The following is a 19,281-nucleotide window of genomic DNA, read 5'->3' as shown; positions in this document are numbered from 1 at the left end:
GTAACACTCGTGAACTCAGGACAAGCCTGAGTTTTCCTCTCAGGAGCTTCTGAGGTTGTTAGGTGATCCAAGCTCTGTTCTCCTATTGGTTAGTTGTGTTCCTCATATTGTTTTCTTTCTAGAATGTTCCTCCCCTAAGGTTATATACTGTTGTACCCTCCTTTGTTCCTGTCTTCACTTGGTTGCCCCCATGGAGTTCCCTCGGTCACTTTGTTCAGCTTTTGGGTATCATCCCTATTTTCTTTTATCCCTTATTAAAGTGTTCGCTTCCTGGTGCAAACCATCATTCCCACTCCTAATTATTTTCTCACCACCCTCTGCCCTGAAGTCAGGGGACTTAAAGGTTTGTCACAGCCACTCTCACTGCAACACCCCTCTACATTTCTGCCATTCATCCTTGCACATGGACCTTTCTCCCCTTGTTATTGTATTTCCTCAGGCTGTGTTCACGTGTGGTGCCTCTACTACATATTCACCTTGCATCTGTCACTAGCACAGGTCTGACACAGAATGGGACTTCTTTATATACACCTGCTATCTAACAGTGACAGCAAGTAATATCAGGTCCAAAAGCAACCTTTATGTACTGCATAAACTTGCACATGACTGCAGCAATCTGCACACCAAATTTCTAAAATTAACTCATTAAAAACTGCTGTAATACAATTTTTAAATTTACAAAGTATTTGGAGTTATAAAAAGGTTTTGCTTAAGGTTTTGTTTGTTTATTTTTAGAAAAGCTGTAATGAAGTTTCCATAACAACTTTTCCAGGAACACAGACCACTGCAATGATAGCATCATTTCAGAACATGAAAAATTCAAGGCCAGAGTTAACTGACCCTAGATTCTCAGATGGCCATGTCACATCAGAGGGAGCCATGAACTTCCAGCTTCATAACAAAAACAGCATGCTCAATAAGGATTATGGAGGAGATGATGAATCTGTATCTATTACTGTACAGTTTACAGGGAGTATGCATTGCTGTATAATCACAGCAGTGTGACAGCCAAGAGAAGAGACTCTGAGTCTGCCAAGACCCCTAGCTTAATGAGGTGAAATTATCTGTGGTCAAATTATTTTTCTTTCTTTAAAGCTATGGATTTAAAACAAACACAAAAAACAAACACCAAAGGAAAACCTAAGTCAATCGACTGAACTTATCTTCACAATCACACTCCACGTTTCTAACAGAGGCTCACTAAGTGTTATCAGTGATTTTTCATGTTGCAAGTTGCTGTGGGTATTGGGTTTGTATGGCAAGGGTTAGGCACCAGGGGACTACAAAGATGGCTTCTGTGAGAAGCTGCTAGAAACATCCCCCATGTCTGGCAGAGCCAGTGCCAACTAGCTCCAGAATGGATCCGGCACTGGCCAAGGCTGAGTCTATTCACTGACAGTGGCAGCCCCTTTGGAATAACATATCTGAGAAGGGGGAAACATTTCTGAGCAACAGCAATCCATCTAGGGAGAGGATTGAGAACACGTGAGAGAAACAGCTCTGCAGACACCCAGGTAAGTGCAGAAGGAGGGGGAGAAGACACAGGAGCAGAGATTCCGTGGGGAGGCAGGTGTTCCCCTGGAGGTGCATTCCCCATCCCCTCTGTGCCATCTGTGTGGACGAGGCAAAGAAACATCAGGAGTGAAATAAACACAGGAAGAATAAAAGGCTGGGTGGAAAGTATTTGGTTTTGCTTCTCATTTTCTTACTCTGATTTAACTGTTAACAAATTAACTGATTTCCCCAAGTAGTCTGTTTTACCCTCAGTTGTAACAGGTGAGTGATCTCTCCCTGCCCTTACCTAGAGCCTCAAGCCTTTCATCATCTTCTTTTCTCCCTTGCCCAGTTGAGGAAGGGAGTGATGGAGTGGCTTTGTTGTGGTGTGTGTTGGGAGTGTGGAGTGGCTTTGACTCTCGTGTCCAGTATCAAATACACCATATCACACTATTGAAAAGTTCATTTATTTGCAGAGGCCTAGAATAACATCCCAGTATTAAAGAACTTCTACAAAGATCTATAAAGTTATGTAAAAGTACAGAGTCCTATATCCCACCCACTTCTGCTTATCAAAAAAAGAGTAAACCATTTGTCAAGATGAAATAAACGTAATATATAAAACTAAAGGCTAATAGTACTTTTTTTTTGAAGGAAACAACAAGAAAAATATCAAGCCTAAGAACAAAATACTTATATGAAAATTACAGCTTAAGAATGTGGGTACAGGAGTCAGAAAACTTCTTGTAATATTAATAATTACAATGCTAAAGTTTATTATAATTACCATCAGCCCTAACTCACCACATTTCATGCACATGATACATTCAAGAGCTCTACAAAACTTAGCTACTATTTAATTAAGTCTATCTATAAAGCTACCATGTTGAGCTGTTTTACCTGTCAAAACAGCAAAACAAGATGGTATTCTTTTAAAACAGGTTTTGAGAATTACAAGATTTTTGCATGCACTGTCTCTATCAATAGTTTAAAGTGTAAGTAGAGGCCTTGTGTCATACCTCACGCAAAACTGAACTACACAAATGCAAAACTGTGGCAAAATATTGAACAAAAAACTAAGAATTGATATGGTCCTTGAGCCATGTGCACTGAACTGCTCCATCATATTAGGAATTTATCTTTGTGTATATAGCACAGCTTTATTCATTAATTCAGTTAATAATGCCCTCACTGGAAAATTTCTCATCTCCTAAAAAGACTAGTCAATATTCAGTAAGAACTCAGTTTCTCCTAATACATAAAATCCCAGTGCTGACCAGGTTAAAAAACACTACTTATTGACAATTATTTGATTTTTATTCACCTAGCCTAGTTAAAGTTGGTAGAAGACTCTACAATATCTATCTGTAATTGCATATTAAAAAAAAAAACTCAAAACCTGACATTGCTATATGACAGTTCAACAATAGCAAGTTAGGAAGACATATCAAAGGTTTATCTTGTCTTTTCTGACATTTTAATACTCTTTTAACTTATGTGGACAGGACTATAGTCACCTTCTTTCCAGTCTATTCACGAAGTGCCATCCTTAAGACATAAAAGCTCAAGAGTCCCCATATTCCTCCCACTGTTCTACTCTAATTCAAATTACATTTCTGAAGTAACTATTTACCTTAAATTAAGCGGTTCATTAAGGTTAGTTTGTGCCTTATTTCACATATGTCAATGAAGCTGGTTTGTTTTCTTTAGATCTTCCTATGAATTAACAGGCTTAGGAGTCAAGAGAGGGAATGAGATGTAGATGAGTTCTTTACTATCTATTTATGCCAAAAGATGTGCTGGTTGATACCATTTGATTTATAAACTATGTCAATTCACTTTATTATTGTATATGTTAAACATCATCAGAAAAAAAAAGGCCTGGCAAGTACACACACAACATATTGCTACTCCTATAAGCCCCTCTATACTCATGGGAAATAAAAAGGAAAAAAAGCACATCAGTTAAAAAATAAAATAAAACAAAACAAATAAACCTCAAACAAACAAAAACAAAACACCCACATTAAGCTTCCACATCACTCACTTTCCCTTACTTGACCTTCTGGGTTGAGGTGTGTCACCTTCTATGGCTTTATACCCATGTGACCAATACTCTGTATTTGGCATATGAATAGCTAAATTATACACTTCAGCTTATGAAGTGCTGGTCTAGAGCTCCTTGGAGACCAGTTTCCAACACATTTGGTTTTGATACCTACATAGAGAAATGCACAATACACTTCACAAGAAAAGGAATGCTCAAGAAAGAGGACTCTGTGGAATTGTGGTCACTAAAACTGCTGCAGGCTGAATAGCCCCTCTGACATGGTGACCCAGGCCCTCAGGTTAATGGAAGCTCTACAACGTACTTCAGGATTTCAGATTTATGATTGTTAAGAGAAACAAGAGAAAGCTTGATTTGCCCCTACTTTATGCTAACATATTTCAAAGAAGTTAAACCACAAAACCGGAGTAATAGACCAATGAGCCAATCCTACTGTCTTGAAATGTTCAGGCTTAGAATATATTCAGTAACCACTGATTGATTTAGCAAAATATAGTAAGAAATACACCTATTAATAAACCTGTTAATCAACAAATACCCATTATATTCTTGTGTTTTGTATTTACATCTCTACCCTATCTGCATGTTTTGATTTATTAAGTATTCTTGTGCAATCATCAAGGACACATTTCAAACAGGCATCTCTGCCATAATGAAGACAATATGCAAAAAATAGAAAATCTATAAAATAATCAGTGGATTCCTGAAAGGAGGCATATCTAAAATATTTGCATCCTACTATATACACACACATCTTGCTCTGCATAAAGGAAGAACCTGTCTAGAAATCAAGTTCTGCTGGACAAGGAGACAGTTCCTTTCCATGTACTCAATATAAATTATTTTTAGCATCTTTGTAATGTGTAAATATACAATGGTATAATGGTATATGTCTAATATAAAATAGTAAAAAAGGGAAATAGCCACATTCTATACATGTGCAAACTGAAACACAGACAGATTAATCAACATCACAGAGTCTCTGCCCAAGATCTAAGCCTTTAGACTGGGCATGACTGAGGCTTAACTGACTCACATACTGGGTCACACTCCCTCTGGAAAAAACATGCCATGGAATTGCCTCTTGCAGTGAAGATGATTTCTTCCACACAACTTTTATAAGCAAAAGTTAACACTTTTGTGGAGATGCAGCTCTATGTCATAGCCATGCCAGACACATTTTTGAAATTGCTGAAATATTTAGCAGAACATGAAAATAAACTTCATGTCTGCTCACATTAGGATACATCAGCAAACATGTACTGATCAGGAGTTGCCACTGCCTAAAATTCTGAACTGTAAAACAGACTGCAACTCAACAGTCACTACAAAGCAGCACACCAAATCGTAGCATTTTCAGATTCTTCCGTTTCTAAAACACAAGTAGGTTGCTAAAATAGGAAAATGCTTTCTTCTATTTGCAGACTGGATATGAAAACCCTGATATTAGTTCAGTTGGTTAGAGTTACACAACACTAAAGTTGAGGGCTTGATGTTCGCATGGGCCATTCACTTAAGAGCTGGACTCCGGTCCTTGTGGGTCCCTTCCAATTCAGAATATTCCGTGGAATTTGTGAACACACACAGCCCTGAACTGCATTAATCAGGCTTGAAACAGAGATTTAGACTGTAAGGGTATAAAAGCCATAGGGCTCCTTTGTTTGGAGTCCCTCCTCTGAGGGAAGCTGTAAATTTCCATGTAGAGAACAGGTGTTGAATACATCACACACAATTTTAAATGTCTCAAAAGTTCATATCTACAGTGTAGTTAGTTCTCTGGACTCACTTATTTAATGGAGAGACATAAGTGTTTCTAGGGTGTGATTCATCTTACAGTAAATTAATCACTCTCTAAAGGCCCCTCCAACAGCTGCACAGGAGTCTTTTCCTGACATCAGGGTGAATCATCAAAACAGATTTTTGCAATTCAAAGCCTGATGCTCAAAAATTACACTCTTGCAACCATTCATTACCCTGTATACATCCATCTGGATCTTCAGATCCTTTAAATATACTGAAGGGTATAGAAAAGTTCTGTTTGTGGTTGTAAGAGCCAACGGAGAGATGGGAACTTCAGATGGCTTTTCTTTCTAAGGCTGTTTATTCCATAGCTTAGGTTACAGCAGGGGGTCGTGGGTCGGCCTACAGCTGATGGCTATAGGCAACCCACGTGTTCTGAAGCCCCTTTGGTTCAGGTTACAATGCATTGTATCTCTTTCTTTTTCCTGTGCATATTATTACATAAACCAACCAGTATCATACACAATACCTTCATATTTACATATATCCTATCAAAACTGCTAGAATTACCATACTATGTTAGTCACTAATCATCTGAGTTAGCAATTACATGTTAAACTTTGAAACTTGTTTTGAAGTGAAAATTCTTTTTGCTTTGGTAAGAAATCTCTTTCTGTCTGCCTATGATTTTTTACTTGGTGGCAAACACGCTTTGCTTGAAGACCACTTAACCTGTTGGACTTTCAGCAATAAACCTCCTTCTAACTGACTAAACCTTAGCTCTAAACCTTCCCACTTGACTAAACCTTTGTTCTCTCAGCTGTTTCAGCAACAACTATCCCTCAAAACATCTTTTTTATGTATCAAATCTTGCTTTCGTTTCTAGAGAACCTTCTGCTAAGCATTCACATCCATTAAACTTTTCTGTTAAATTCTCATCCTTCCCAACAATCGTAGTCTTTGAAACAGCACTCTCAACTTCTGCAAAGAAAGTCAGAGGAAATAAGGAAGTTCCCTATGTTTTGCATCTATCTTTTTCCTAATCTAATTTGCAGAGGTGTTGACCACCTTTGACCCTTGCTACTATCTCCAGCCGAGCCTGCAAAAACACAATAGATGTTTTTTGCATGTGAATTTGCTCTGAAATAGCAAATGAGGCCTTCCTAACACAGCCCATTGTATAAAGATAATCAGCTGCTTCAAAAAGTTTCTCCAACATGTTCTCTGAACCCAACAACATAGAGAAACTGATTGATTATAAGTCTCTAACTTTAAAATACAGTATTTGTCTTTACAACTATTCTTCCAAAGAGATTAAGAATTTATTTTAAACATAAATACTAAGATATCTTTACATATTTCTCTTTCAAGCCATTTTCCATATGCATCCAAATGAAAATCTGTCAACACCAACATGACTGGATTTTCTTGATAGTGTTTACACATAGGGTGCATTATTTGACACTCATTCAGTTCAGGAGCAACTTTAACTGAATTATTCATTCAGTTTCCAGAGTTTTGTTTCAGAAAAATAAACTGCCTGAGGAAATTTTGATTTTTTTGGTGCTATCTCTTCTGCCATTGTATAGGAGTTCACAATCACTTAACAGAGGAAAGCAATTTAAATTAAAATCTTGGGGTATGAAGGAAGCCTTTTCTTATTAAATTTTGAATACACAGTAGTAACTGCCAACCATTTAATCAAGTTATTGTTCAGCTTTGAGAGAAAAAAAATAGGTGTCCAGTAATAGCATATGCTAGGTAAAAGACTCAAGAGAGTGAATGCTCAGTTTACATTCTCTTCAAGGTCTGTCACTCAAATGATTTCATTGATTTTCCTCTATAATCACAGAGACAAAGTTAATATACTCTATTTTTCACTTTAAGTATTCTAAATGCAAATCTAAATTTAAAAATAAAAATTCATCTAAATAAAATTCTATTTAAAAAAAAACAAACTTTTTTTTCATTCAAGAAAAATTCAAAGTAACTAACAAACAGGAGGAAACTACAAAAATGCAAGTGAAGATGGTCACAAAAGCATGTTTCACTGTCAGGTTTGGAGGTTTATTCTCTACACATCAATTGAGTAAGGGTGAATTCACACAGATTATCTGCCTGTGTGAGGCTTTTATTATGAAACACATTACGCTCTTCAGTCTCCTACAAATTTATCCATGAATTTTATCAGGATTTCTTAAGCACTAAACTTAAAACAAATCATTATTGACCCAAAGTAGAGGACTGGACCCATTATATGACACAGCAGTGGTCCATGAAGGGCAGAAATGCATCTGTTGATGCAGAGTCACCTCTATGGCAACTTTCATCTGAAGAACCTGAGGTAGATTCCATCATCTTTACAAACAAGGTCAATATTATGAACTTAACTTGCAAATGACAAAACAGATAAAAATGGTTCCTGACAACAACAATGTAAAAAGGTGTCTAAGCCCTAACAGGCTGTCTAAAAGGCTGCAATGTTTACCCATCTTCATATAAAAAAAGCACTTCTAAAACTATGAAAAACCCAGAAAATAGGCCGAGTCAGACTCTAAGCAGAAATAGAAATTTGGACATCTGCTTAGGATTGTCAAGAGTTACAGAGAAAAAAAAATATGCCAAACTATGAGGTCAACTGTATCTTACATGTGATGGATCCAGAGCAGGGCTTTAAGTGTCAAGACAGCTGGTTTGATACCCAAACAGTTATCACATTTCTCAGCTTTGGCAACTACTGCTTTTGGCTAGGACAGGGCTCATTTTCTTCAAAGCAGCTGCTATAGTGCCAATGTCAGATTTGTGACAAAAACAGTCTGGGTACCACATCCTTGTTTTAGCTGATGGCCAGCAGCGCTTGCACAGTGTCAGGGCCTTTTCTTCTCCTGACATTTCCCCACCAGCGAGGGTCTGGGGGCACATGCGAAGCTGGGAGGGGACACAGCCAGGACAGCAGACCCCAGCTGACCTGAGGAATACTGTGGCGACATGCCTCGGGGAAGACAAAGAGTGACACTGTCCCACCCCAAACCCCTTGTGAAGGACAGCCCAGGTGTTCTGACTGGGTTGAGCCCCTGGGGGGTTTCTCCCTTGCTGTGTTTCTAGTGGTCCCTGACCCTGAACTCCACCCTCAAAGGTGGAGACCCTCGGGAGTTCTGTCCCTCAAAAACCCCTGCTCGGCCTCTGTTGGGGCTCTTTGTTCTGGATCTGAGTTTGTTTCCATGCTGAATAAATGGTTTCATGAACCAGGAGCCCATCTCATTGGTGTTTCATGCTGGTCCCCAGAATCCTGCAGCTTCCCTGGACGAGATCCTGAGGTTGCAGACTGCAACAGGATGCCCCATACCATGACATCACACTTAGCAATACAAGCTGGGGGAAAACAGAAAGGGGATGGGGATATTTGGAGTTACAGCATTTGTCTTCCCAAGTAACCATGATGTTAGACAAAGACCTGCTTCTTCCAGGAAAACAGTTAAACACCTGCCAGCTGATGGGAGACGTGAAATAATTCTTTATTTTACTTTTCTTTACCTGTTAAACTGTCTTTATTTCTTTATTTCCCCACCCCACACTCTCATCCTTCCGAATCCATTCTCCATCCCACTGTAGTGGCAGCAGCTATGTGGTGCTCAGCTGTCTAACAGCACTAAACTACATAGCAACCTTTTTCTTTTATGTAAAGCTGAGCTCAATTGCATGTGGCTTCTGGCCCTAGCATTGCCCATAAAAATTGTACATAATCTACAAATAGCAGAAGCACATGAGCAATGTACTTGTCACAGGTTTTGGTGAAGATGATAATTTTTGTCATATTCAGCAGAACTTAAAGTGGCATCTGGGTCAAAAGAATTCTTCCTCTGAAGAGGTGAATGTCATCTACATACACAGACTTTTCATATAAAAATCAGTGTGCATAACTTCTATGGATTAATGTGAATTCAAGACTTTAAACATCTCCATATTGAACTGAGAGCTACATAGATCAAATGCCACTTTTCAAACAAGTGTCTGACTCTCCAAAGATATTTCAGCATCTCTTTAACACTTGTGAGCAACTATCACTATCTGGCTACCAGAGCATAAACCACAAAGCAGCACAGCTTTTATGATGCACCCAAGTATCCACTACAGTCAAGGAGACAAATACACTTCTAAATAAGGACAATATTAAAACTCACAGGATCAATAAAAGACACCCTTCAATCTCAGCAAGCTTTGAAGATCAGGTTCTAAACCAGATCTCTGAATAAAACAAATGGTTAACAAGAAAGCTAAAAGCACAGCACTCTCATCTGTTACCATACTAAGCATCATAGCAAAAGCCCATCTCAGGTGAATCAAATGTTCAGAGTACATTCCAGATGCAAAATATCATCAAACCAAGTCAGAACAATTAAAAGCAGAGTCTAGAAATAAAAGGAAGTAATTAATTCAATGGGTTCTTTCAAGATATAAAAAGAAGAAAACCTCCTCTCCCACAAATTAAACAAGAAACCCTTAGAGCAAGACATATCTGAGATGAAAAAACTGTATTAAAATATCTATGAAACAAGCAGTAGCCAATTAAGCCTATCTTACAAACAGAAAGGAAAACAGGAAGAATGTACATCAAAATGTGCACAAAGGTCTTGAAGCAAAATTAACCCCAAAATAAAATGTTATCAGAACAAAGAGGTAAAATCACGATTAAATGGCTTATGCTATCTCTATTTTTTCATGGAAAAAAAAAATCTAAGATTGCTTTTGGGGTTTGTCACAAGGCATTTATTGAGTAAGAACTGGCAGTTCTGAAACTTTTCCTCTATTCCATCTACCTGCCACGTAAAATGATGTGCTGGTCCCTGGCCCTAGACTTGCAGCACACAGATCTCCACTCTGGCAGTTACAGCAGAACCTGAGGCATGATAAGCTTTTACAGCTTTGGAACAGCCCCTCTTCACAAAATACATGAAGCCTTTGTCTTGCCTTTTGTTTTTCTTTTGTCTCACACTACTCTCAACTCCAAAGTTGATTTATCTAGTACCATAAGATAGGTACAATTATGAGAAGAACAAGGCTTTCGTCTTTATGCACTAATACAAAAGAGAAATTTAACATTCAGTTAGCCACGAGAAACCTTTCTACTAAACAGCTTCTTCCCCCTTCCAAAACACATCTGCTGAGAAGTTAATTGCTTTACAGGGTATCTTGTCACAGGATCATCTCATCAAGGGGTTCATGTCATCACTGGAGGATTTGTATGTATCATAAAATAACCTCATCCATATTCTAGAGCCAATTTGCTGCAGTGACAGAAGGCAACTGCAGGCTACGGATTGCAGGCATTGCCTTGGCAGCCACACTCGTGCCAGGGCCCTGCCCCTGGTGTTGCCTCAGCACTGTGCAAAGGCACCTGGCACTCCCTGGAGCTGACACTCCTCCTCCCTATTAACCACCATCTCTGCAACACTAATTCCATGGCTTCATCCCCTGGTTCCTCAGTTCTTCCTGCAGGTTCATCTGATAACCCACATCTTCCTTTTCCCATGGTATTTTCCAAATGTCCAGTTTAGTCTTGATTGTTTGAAAGATACCTTTACACTCTCTCCACAAATAACTAATTGGCCATGACTGGAGAGGTGTATGAAATAGTAAACATAGAACAAATGATTATATTGGGTCTAAAATTTAATTTAGATAGAAACTGCCAGCAGATAGGCAGAAAAGCACTCTGCAGGGACAGCACATTTTCCACAACATCTGACACACTGGGGAGGTGAGAGCATGGTTCTGCTCAAATCAGTGAGAGTTCTCATTGCCGACTGCACCAGGTTGTCCCCCAGGGATACTGCATGGCACATCTTTCAGACAAGTTTACGGTAAGCAACTGGTATGACAGAGAAAAATTCAGCTTGGGCTGAAAAAGTCCAAGTTGCCTTAGTTGGCACAGTGGCAGTTATTAGTTATTTGCTTTCACTATTGATGTGCTGAGGAGGATGCCACTGAAACTGCAGCCCAATTAAGTAATGCAGTTTCCACCAATTCTTTCATTTACTGCCTGGTCTCAGATACAAATTATAGGACTGACAATTGCATGTTACCTTACTCCTGTGCCAAGGCTCAAACTGCCATCTTCCTCCTTACTGTTTCTTTGATGTATCATTCCACTGATAATACAGATCACAACAAGGATGCTTCACATCATTAAAATATTTGAAGTGGAAGCAGATGCTAATATCTGATTTTTTTTTTTTCCCCATTAAAAAAACCCACACCAAAAAAGCTACACCAACCAGCTCACTAAACACTCATCCTCAACTCACAGAAAAACCTCACCTTAGGAAGCATGAGACTGGACCACCTTTGCCATTTCCTCAACTGGCACATTTGCCAAGCAGCTCACTCCCACAGCACTGAACCAGGAACTCTGTTGTCCCCACGCTCAGCACTGAGTCTACCTGACCCCGCTATGTACTGAGGACCACCCAAAGACCACAGAGGCTGGCTGGTCCTGTTCACACACCACTGCTGCAGTAAGACCTGTGCCACTGCCTGACACCCCAGAGCCCCACTCGGTGCTTCCAAGTTTGACACCTTCCACCTCTGAGCACTCCATATGCCTCCAGCTCCTCACACCCAAGGAACAAATGTGACTGATCATGCACCACTGCTGTCAGTTTTCTGTTGCCAAATCACGAAATAATGAGAAGTGTCAGGTTTTGGGGTACTAAAAAATGCAGTCGAGCAGTCTCTACCTCCCTGCAGCCAACATGAGGATTTTGTAAAATCCTAAAATAATCACCTTCTGAGTAACTGTACTAAATTGCCGAAGAAAAACACCTCAACTATTAAACCACTTCATAAAACTCTGGGCTGGTTTCACAGATCTCAGCAGTCTCACCCCTGTTTGCTCAATCGTATTCTCAAGCCCCACGACACTCAGGAGGTTTCAGATCTTTTGGAAAGGCTCTGTACTATGCATGAACACTCAGGTCTCAAATCTGCTGTTGAATAGTTCAGACGGGTTCTCACCTGCTCTTTGACAAAGATCTAATGTTTTTACAAAATTATTTAACTCAAATTTTGCTATAATTTTCTCAATTCAGCTCCAGTATTATCCTGTATGACTTGCAGTTCTAAACTCTAGTATTAAGCTAAGCACTTCAAATGGAAGAGTTCATTTATTTCTTAGATCTCAGTTAATCTGCCTGGCTGGAGCAAGATAATTGTTTTTACAATCTGAAAGGAAAAATCTCAAAACATTTGCTTTATCTGGTTGACTCTTAAATTACTATGATCACCTCTCTGTCCATATGACTCTCACACCAACAAATATAAAGGAAATAGAGCCAAGTAACAGGAGACTTCTGAAAAAAATTCACAGAAAAATATCCAGATACATTTCAAACTATGCAAGCTACATTTTTCAGAGACCGCTCTTGTAACTAACCACACCAATTTAAAGATTTATTGCTTTTAAGATTAAAAAATGTCTACATGTATATTGAACCAATATACAAATACTTGAGAATTTGATAATACACCTAGTCACAAACTTTTGGAAATTACTAAACCATTTGAGGCTTGCCAGTCTTAAGATCATTCCCTGTACCATTATCCATCCTCTCTCTCTGACACACCCAGAGCATAAAAATACAAGGAATGAAAGATGCCAATGGTAAAGCATAACACAATACTCCTGTCCTGTTGAAGCCATCAACCTGTCTACCAACACTTAGAATTCACCAGGAAGCACCGGAAGTCCCCAGTTCTGACTGGGGGGCAGGGGCGGAACAAAACCATTACTGAGTCTATATTCAGCAGTATTTGGGCTGTGCAGGTACCAAACTCTGGCTCCATGGGTCCCTAAAACTCTGCCCCAAGCTACTATGGAAGAGACCCGTAAACTCCTGGAGATCAGCAGCACCTGGATCAGTTCCTGAAAGGAGCCAAAAGCAGATGCAGATTCCATTCTGAGCAGGAGCTATGTGAGGCCTCTCTGCTGAAGCCAGTACCCAGATAACTGTACAAGTGATTTCTGCCTTCTAGGGGTGGTCAAAGGGTCTAAGACAGGCAGGCATAGATATGGATTGTTACCTATTTTTCTCTACAACTTTTTCAGCACTTTCATAAATACTTACGCATTCTCACAATTCTCTCAATAAAGTATACAAATTATTTTTGTGGGGGATAAAAAAAAAATTTACATCATAATTGGGGACTGGATTAAATCATATCATTCAGTGTTTGGTCATACCCATACTACCATTCTGCTGATGCATTAGCTATTCAGTGAAAAACCCTGGCTATTTAAAAGCTTCTTTAAAAAGAAAATAATGCTGACTGTATCCTCAACATTTCCTTGCAGTTAACTATAGTAACTGTAATGATAGAGACTGATGGCAGCTGATGTGGCATGCCAGCTGGAGGTCTCTCTCATGCTAAAAATTTTAGAGCTTTCTGACAAACTAAAGGGAAAACTAGTAGGTGAAAATTAACTTCCAGTCCACAATACCACAGATCTGATGTTGGGTGCACCCGCAATGCATAATTACACCACTCCACCAAAGTAACCATTTCTCTGACAGCTTCTACTACAGAGAAGTAGAAGAGAGACTTGGAGACCAGAGAAGCAATCTGGGTCACAAACTCATATTTCAAATAGTGAGACTAAACTACCTAGCTGCATAGCACTGACACCCTCTTCCCTCTCAAGAGAAAGTGTTTTACAGTAACTAAATCAGCAAATTCCTCTTTTAAATAAATCCCTTAACCTTCTTTAAATTTATTACACTTTAATAAAAGTCACAAAAATTTGTTTAGATCAGTTGAAAACCCCAGGTTGGCAGCCAGAATATTTTATTTTTAAGAACTCAGAGGTCTTGGATTCCCACATTTGGAGGATGTCACTTTAATTTATTTATTTTTCCAATTAAAAAGTTCTACTGCTCATGCATTTTTTATTCCCTAATGTTCTAACATAAAAGAAGCAGACAACATGTTTTTTCAGTTGGATACTACTTCCAAGCCTGCTCCAGTTTTATAATCTATGCTCTTATGCTCTTACCAACCCCCTCCATCAAACAGTTAAGAATATCCATCAAAATCACAGGCTTTATTCACAGCAAAAGGCACTCCAGCATAGATTTTAACTGGAAGAACATTAATTTTTTCATCAAAGCACCTTTCTCTCCCTTCTATGCCCAGAGTTCAAGTAAAGGAACATGGATACTGTCTGAATACGTGAGTACCTTTATAGCAATATGGCTGATGATAAATAAAACAATATTAAAAAAAAATAAAAACCCACAAAACACCTTTCAGGCTTACCTCTCCAGATTAATCAGCTACTCTGAGAACAACTTGGAATTTCTGTTTTGCAAATAAATTGTCAAGAAATACATTTCGATACAGTACCTGCCATCTCCTAAACTGTAGGCTCCATTCTGTTCCCTCACTCTTCTCAACACCATTACAACACAACATATTTCTATGCTGTTACTGTCATAGGGGACACACAACCCAGTGGACAGCAAGGTGCCACGGGAAACAATACAGACTCCACAACTGAGACTAATTCCCAGAGAAGTCAAATATCAGATCTTGTAGGAGTTGACAGCCTCTCGAGGTTGCAAATCTCCCGAGAGGACAGGTATGAACAGAGGCCCAATATGGGAAAAAGCACCGCAGAGTTAATCTGATCATACATACAAATACATAAATATCTATTAGTACTGGTTATTTAAGGACAATGATGCAGTTGCTCTAGCTGAATCTAAACATTCACCAGAAAATCTCTGACAAACCCTTTTTGCCTAAAGCAAGGTGGTGGCACAGATCCTACCAAAAGCAGGGAAGTTAATAGCCAAGTTACTTTGAGCACAGGTTTTACTTGGGCATCAGTAAGTAGTACATTTATAATTAATGCCGTCTTTTCATTTTTCTAAGCTTTCAGAACTTTACTAGAATGTTAAAAGCATGTTAGCAAGTGCACCCATTGCTTCTTATGTCAGTTTTCTGAGACACATCTCTGGCTAGAGGTTACTGTCTAGGCCCAGCATGAAAGCTCTTCAAGTAAGTGAGGAGAGTCCAGTGACATTCAACAGGTTTCCAGTCTGGACTTTAAGATATCTTTTTTCTCTCCCATGAAGATGGGCTGAGAAATTTGAGGCTGTTCAGCCTTAAGAAGGCTCCTTGCTCAGATGACCTTCTAGCACCTTCCAGTAGCTAAAGAGGCCACAAGAGAGCTGGAGAGGGACTTTGGACAAGGAAACAAAATGACAGGACAAGCTAAAATAGCTTCAAATCAAAGTTGGGTGGGTTCAGATTAGATAATATGAAGAAATTCTTCACTGTGAGGATAGTGAGGCCCTGGCACAGGTTGCCCAGAGAACCTGTGGGTGCCCCATTCCTGGAAGTGTCCAAAGCCAGGCTGGACAGGGCTTGGAGCAACCTGGTGTAGTGGAAGGCGTCCCTGCCCATGACAGTGGATTGGAACAAGATCAATTTAAAGTCCCTACCAACCCAAATCGTTCTATGATTCCTGAGTTAACAGCTCCAAGCTCTAACATCAAGCTCAGCTATATTTCCCACTCCTTGTTCTTGAAGGAGCACTAAAAGGAGCCAGTAAGATGCAGCAGGACGTGTACTTGGACAAATAAACTTCCTTTGATACATATGCTTTCCCCTTCACATGACATCTCATGAGAACAAAGACTATTGCACTGTTTAAAAGGTTATGTTTTAAAGCATTACAGGTCTTTGCTAGTTTCCAAGAACTTTTCCCTAGCCTACCCAGGTCTGAAAAACAATGTTGACTTTGAACTGAATCCAAAAGATAATAAAGTACAAATGTCAAAGCAATTTTACAAATCAGAGTAATGTGGGTGATAGGGCTGGGAAGAGAAAAAGTAGATTTGACTATCTGTTTACAAATTAAAAGCTGCTTCTCCAATGCTTTCTGATCAACTGCAGTTCTTCAAGGCCAGAGACCAGCTTTGGGTATCACGGTATGAATTCTGTAGCAATACTAGGTTGTGACTGGATATTTTTCCAATGCAAACACTTGCAATGCACTCTCAGGTACAGTTTAATTTTAGTAACATTGCATTCACAAATCAATCACTCACAATAGCCTTCCAAACATATAATACATTACCACACCCCTAAACAAAAGAAGTAATGCATTTAAGCAAATTGAGGCATGTCTGTAAGGAAAAGATGTTGCAAAGCCCTAAAGAAATACTGTAGAAATTCGAGGCATAAATTTTGGCAGTCAATTTATTTTCTTTTCCCTTTTTGTTTTGCTGGCAAAAACAATAAACAAAAAGCTGAGAACTTCTTTAACTAGATAGGTACACAGGAAGCTGAATTCTTGTTCTGATGACACCAAACCTCTGCAGGAGGTGGGACAGGTGAATATACTGCACTCATATCCTGCTTCCTCTTGTTCATTCAAGTCTGCAGAAACATCGCTTCTCACTGGGCATCCTGAACTCTGCTAAGAGCCAGACACCGCACCAGCCTCAAATAGTGACATTTACACGTTAGGTCCACACCTCTACTCTCTGGACTCTATTCACACTTTCAGCTGAAGCTTTCTTAATGTAAAGAGTAAAATGTGACCTCCTGATCAGTATACAAAGATGTTAACCCAGTTGAATGTTGTTACCATAAGGTGCCTTCTTCATTAAACACCTTATGTCCAATGTTGCTGTGACAGCCTTGTTAAATGCCACTTTGCCTTGTATATTGCGCCTCTGCTGCTCCCGGCACCTCCTAATGGCAACCGACGACATTCCCCAGTATGTAGATGAGCAAATTCCCATGGGGGTTAGCACCGAGAGAAAGTGGAATTAACATCTAAAGACCCCTAGAATCAGCAAGCCATGGCACAAACTGGACTCCAAACTACGTCGAGGAGCAAGGGAGAACGTTGAGCCACTTACTGATGTTCCGGGCCACGTCACCATAACTATACAACACTTGCTATGCATGAACAGCCTAGGTTTCCAAGGAGCCAGTGTCTTCCCGGGGACTGGCGTGAGCACGGAAGCCTCAGCTCCGCTATGCAGCACAGCTAAACATCTCTTCCTCTGAGTCATCCGTCGGGAGCAGTGGTAGTGTGTGCAGTCCCTCGCCTTCCCCCCATCAACAGCTGACCTCAATAAAGGCATTAAAAAGGAGCTGGTCTCCTTGCCCATTCTATTCACATAACACTAACATGAAGAAGGTGTAGGGCTTTCAGTAGTGTTCAGAGGTACTGCTCATTTACTTGCTCCTCATTTTCACAGCTTTGATACTTATTGCATTGTCATAAGAAAATGCCAAGATGAACATGTTGATTCATTTTCTGAGTGCAATGATATAAAGGGTTAAGATATGATCAAACTAACACAAACATTCACTGACTTCTCTAATTAACAGTGATGCCACAGCTGACTAAGGAACTTAGAGACTTCCCCTTCTCTTTTCCCCCTCTCATTTAAACTTTTACTATGATCTGTCCTCAAGTCATGCTTTCAGAACTATTTCCATTACTCTTCCAAAGAAGTTATCATAAAACACCACAATACACAGCCAAATAGAGACATCTAGGTACGGATTTATGATGGAAGCAACCTTAGGATGTACCACCTTAAGGGACATGGTTAGATGGATCAGCCCCGTTTAGAGCTACCTGACAGATTGCTGGACATATTTGTCACTTACTATGACAGCACATCTTATTCTATAATTGCATTTATCTATTTCTGCCTTTTACTGTAAAGAAAATCAGGTCACAACCATGACTCTGTGCAGTTCTCATGTCCCTGGATAGAATTCTGCACCAGGCAGTCATTTTGTGTTGTCTTCATTTTACATTCTGCGCAAGAAAGCAGCCAGCTAAACAATCTGTTAAAAAGGGTCTTCCCAAAACACATTTGCTGCTCACAAAAAAAATAAAAAAATAAATAAAAAAATAAAAATCAAAGTAGATAACAAAGAACTTGTCCCAAAACCCAGTATGTCAAATAAACAAAGAAAAAGCATTCTGTTGAAAGCAAAGAAATGGAAAAACACATAAATAATGGGAACATAAATCAAATGACTGAAATGAGAATCTTTGCAAACTGTAGATTTCATGCCTCAATGAAATTAAAATTACTCTCAGCATTTAATTCCTTCTAAGGTTCAAATAAGGTCCAATAAACAATATTCCTTCAGATTACATTTTTCAGTAGTTAATGGAGTTGCAGAAAATGGCTGTACCATTTGTCTCAAAACAGTATCTCATAATTACTTGGATCAAAACTGAAAATTTTTCAAATGTTCCAAAAACTGCATACTCCTATAATATTCATCTAAGTTTATTCTGCCTGTCTAAACAAAATGAAGACTTCCAAAAAACTATCTGCTATAATCACCCAATCCATGTAAGTGCCACAATACCAAAATGCATATGCTGATCCTCTCACTGAACACAAAGGATTTTTTTTTATTCATTTCGGTGCAATAAGGTACAAAACTAATGGTTTGTTTTCCTCATTCATAAAGCCTATTATGAAAGTCCCAATCTCAAGCTCTCTGACTTTCCTCATCAGCCACTAAGTCTGAAGTCTACAATACATTGTGAGATCAAGTCACAGGGCAAGAGAGAGTCTAGGTTTGCTGTTTTTCATTCCCTGAAATCCTGGCAATAGGCCATCTCACAGCCTTCACAACTTCTAATGGAGAAGACAGAATGCCCTTCAGAAAATAAAAAACATTGGTGCGAGTCATGCAAAAAGAAGCTTCCAGGTCTCTCAGAAGTTTCCAAATGGGGCAACACGTGGAAAAATCAGTAAAAGCTACATTGTCTGATTATGTAAAATAAAATTAAAGTGTCTCTGATGAATCTATTTATTCTTCAAGTTCTCAGGTATGCCAAGTGAAGCAGTTCACAACAGAACAGACTGCACATCCATCCATCACACTTAAATGCAATCACTGGCAATCCTAACATCAGCTACTGCTTA

At 39.2% G+C, this 19,281-nt stretch overlaps 1 protein-coding gene across 5 annotated transcripts in view; it reads right to left on the bottom strand.

The window, feature by feature from the left end:
* The window catches only part of NELL1 (neural EGFL like 1), a 324,035-nt gene that overhangs the window by 261,024 nt on the left and 43,730 nt on the right, over positions 1-19,281 (bottom strand). The window lies entirely within an intron of this gene.

This window comes from Cyanistes caeruleus, chromosome 6 (genome assembly GCF_971803275.1).
Source record: "Cyanistes caeruleus chromosome 6, bCyaCae1.hap1.1, whole genome shotgun sequence".
NCBI classification, from domain to species: domain Eukaryota; kingdom Metazoa; phylum Chordata; class Aves; order Passeriformes; family Paridae; genus Cyanistes; species Cyanistes caeruleus.
Note: the sequence above shows the minus strand (reverse complement) of the source record. Positions and strands in the feature narration are given on the sequence as shown.